Genomic DNA, 3786 nt, shown 5'->3' on the forward strand with positions numbered 1-3786 from the left:
CCAAAGTCACACAGCTAACAAGTGGCAGAGCCGGGATTAGAACCCATGACCTCTGATTCCCAAGCCCGGGCTCGCTTCATTAAGCCATGGACACCAAGCATTGCTACCTGCTTCCCGTGGCCTAGTGGATAGAGCCCAGGTCTGGGAATCAGAGCAGCTGGGTTCTAATTCTGGCTCTGCCACTTGTCTGCTATGTGACTTTGAGCAAGTCACTTCACTTCTCTGGGCCTCAGTTCCCTCATCTATGAAATGGGGATTAAAACTGTGAACCCTGTGTGGGACAGGGACTGTGACCAATCATACTATCTTGTATCTACCTCAGTGCATAGAATAGTGCTTGGCACATAGTAAATGCCTAATAAATAGTGTTGATGATGGATTTAACAAGTACTACAATTATTATTAGCCTTTAATTATTTTTGTGGCATTGGTTAAGCGCTTACTCTAGCTTGTAAGCTCACTGTGGGCAGGGAATGTGTCTATTGTTGAATTGTACTCTCCCGAGCACTTAGTACAGTACTCTGCATGCAGTAAACATTCAATAAGTATGATTGAATGAATGAATGAATGAATACTAGGTGTCAAGCACTGTTCTAAGAGCTGGGGAAGATATAAGATATCAGGTCAGTCGCTACAAACATCCATATTTTACAGTCGGTCAGTCAATCAATCAGTGGTATTTAATGGCCACTTTCTATGTGCAGAACACTACACCAAGCACTGAGAGCACAATGCAATGGAGTAGGTAGACAGGATCCCTGACCTCAAGGAAAGCTCACAGACTAGATGGGGAGATGGACATTAATATAAATTACCAATGGAGATGTATGTAAAGTGCTGTGGGGTTGGGGTGAAAATCAGAGTGATTAAAGGTTACAGATCCAAATGCATGAGTGCTGCAGAAGGGAGGGCAAATAGGGCAAGTGAAGGCCCAATCAGTGGCCCAGTTGAAAGAGCACAGGTCTCGGAATCAGAAGGACCTGGGTTCTAATCCTGATAAGATGGGCAAGTCACTTTAGTTCTCTGTCCCTCAGTTACCTCAACTGTAAAATGGTGTTTGAGTCTGTGAGCACCATATGAGTCCCCTTCTAGACTATAAGATTGTTGTGGGCCAGGAATGTCTTATTGTACTCTCTCAAGTGCTAAGTACAGTGCTCTGCGCACAGTAAGCGCTCAATAAATACGATTGACTGACTGACTGACTGACTGACATGGACTGTGTCCAACCTTGATAAGCTTGTATCTACTCCAGTGCAAAGTACAGTGCCTGGCTCATAGTAAGTGCTTAGCAAATACTGTAAAAAAAAAAAAGGCAGGGAAGGCCTGTTGGAGATGTGATTTTTAGGTACATATCTGCAATTGATTTGCTTATATTAATGATGTATACACCCATAATTTATTTATTTATATTAATGTCTGTCTCTCCCTCTAGACTGTAAGCTCAATGTGGGCACGGAACTTGTCTACCAACTTGGTGATATCATACTCTCCCAAGCATTCATTCATTCCCTTGTATTTCTTAAGCGCTTACTGTGTGCTGAGCACTGTAGTAAGTGCTTGGAAAGTACAATTTCAGCAACAAGTAGAGACAATCCCTGCCCACAATGGGCTCACAGTCTAGAAGGGGAAATACAGGCATCAAAACAAGTAAACAGGCATCAATAGCATCAATATAAATAAATAGAATTATAGATACATACACATCATTAATATAAATAGAATTATAAATATGTACATATATACACAAGTGCTATGGGCAGGGGTAGAGCAAAGGGAGGGAGTCGGAGTGATGGGGAGGGGAGGAGGAGCAGAGGAAAAGGGGGGCTTAGTCTGGGAAGATTATTCTGATGGGCTGCTTCAAAGCCTCTTCCTTAGAGATGGTAGAAATCGGTGGAGGCAGGGCAGCTCATTGGATGGTGTATGTGACTGGCAATCTGGAAACTGTGGGAACTTGGGCCTGCCACTTAACCTTTGGGGGGCCTCGGTTTCCTCCATTTGTAAAATAGGGATAAGCACCCTGCTCTCCCTACCGAGTATACTGAGAGCCTCTCGGGGTACAGCCACTGTACTAAGTGCTGGGGTGAATACAAGCAAATCAGGTTGGACAGTCTCTGTCCCATCTATTAATAATAATAATAGTATTTGTTAGGCTCTTACTATGTGCCAAGCACTGTTCTAAGCATTGGAGTAGATAGAGGGCATATCAGGTTGTCCCCCGTGGGGCTCACGGTCTCAATCCCCATTTTACAGATGAAGTAACTGAGGCACAGACAACTTAAGTGGTTTACAGTCTCAATCCCCATTTTATAGATGAGGTAACTGAGGTCCAGAGAAGTGAAGTGATTTGCCCAAGGTCACACAGCAGACAAGTGGCGGGGCCAGGGTTACACTCCTGACTGTCTCTAGGCCCTGTGCCCCAATCTCTCTGGCTCTGTTCAGTCTCTGTCTCTCAGTCTCCACAGTTCGGATTCTCTGTCGCTGCTCCCTATCTCTCAGTTTCTCTCGTATCTCTTGGACCCCACATTTCAGTCTCTCTGGATCTGTTCAGTCTCTCGTTCCTCACCCTCCAGTCTCTCAATCTCCCAACCTCTCGGAGTCTCTGACTCTGTTCAGTCTTTCAGTGTCTCTCGGCCCCCACCCTGCAGTAACTCAGCCTCCCTATCTCTCATTGTCTCTGCCTCTGCTCAGTCTCTCAGTGTCTCTGGACCCCCCCATCTTGCAGTCTCTCAGTCTCTGAATCCCTCTCTCTCGGTGCCTCTGGCTCCGTTCAGTCTCTCAGTCTCTGTCTCCCCATGTCTCGATATCTCGATAAGAGAAGCAGTGTGGCTCAGTGGAAAGAGCCCGGGCTGGGGAGTCAGTGATCATGGGTTTGAATTCAGACTCCGCCACTTGTCAGCTGGGTGACTGTAGGCAAGTCACTTCACTTCTCTGTGCCTCAGCTACCTCATCTGCAAAATGGGGATGAAGACTGTGAGCCTCATGTGGGACAACCTGATAACCCTGCATCTCCCCCAGCACTTAGAACGGTGCTGTGTACATAGTAAGCGCTTAACAAATACTAATATTATTATTATTATTATCTCTGGAGCGCTTAGGGAAGCAGCGTGGCCCGGGCTGGGGAGTCAGCGATCATGGGTTCGAATCCCAGCTCTGCCACTTGTCAGCTGGGTGACTGTGGGCAAGTCACTTCACTTCTCTGGGCCTCAGGTCCCTCACCTGTCAAATGGGGATGAAGACTGGGAGCCTCACGTGGGACAACCTGATGATCCTGGATCTCCCCCAGCGCTTAGAACAGTGCTCTGCACAGAGGAAGCGCTTAACAAATACTAACATTATTATTATTATTTCTATTATTATTATTATTATCTCTGGGGCGCTTGGGTGGCTCCTCAGTGAGAAGCAGCGTGGCTCAGTGGAAAGAGCACGGGCTTTGGAGTCAGAGGTCATGGGTTCGAATCCCGACTCGGCCACTTGTCAGCTGGGTGACTGTGGGCAAGTCACTTCACTTCTCGGTGCCTCAGTTCCCTCTTCTGTCAAATGGGGATTAAGACGGTGAGCCCCAGGTGGGACAACCTGATTCCCCTGTGTCTACCCCAGCGCTTAGAACGGTGCTCGGCACATAGTAAGCGCTTAACAAATACCAACATTATTATTATTATGATTATCCTCCCTCTGACCCCGCCCCATCCAACTCTGGCCCGGCCCCTCCCACGTAACCGGCTGTGTCCCCGCCCCCTACCCGGCTCCGGGCGTCCGGAGGACCCGGATCCGGAGCGCCAGCCGGGA

This window comes from Ornithorhynchus anatinus, chromosome 3, assembly GCF_004115215.2.
Source record: "Ornithorhynchus anatinus isolate Pmale09 chromosome 3, mOrnAna1.pri.v4, whole genome shotgun sequence".
Taxonomy (NCBI): Eukaryota; Metazoa; Chordata; class Mammalia; order Monotremata; family Ornithorhynchidae; genus Ornithorhynchus; species Ornithorhynchus anatinus.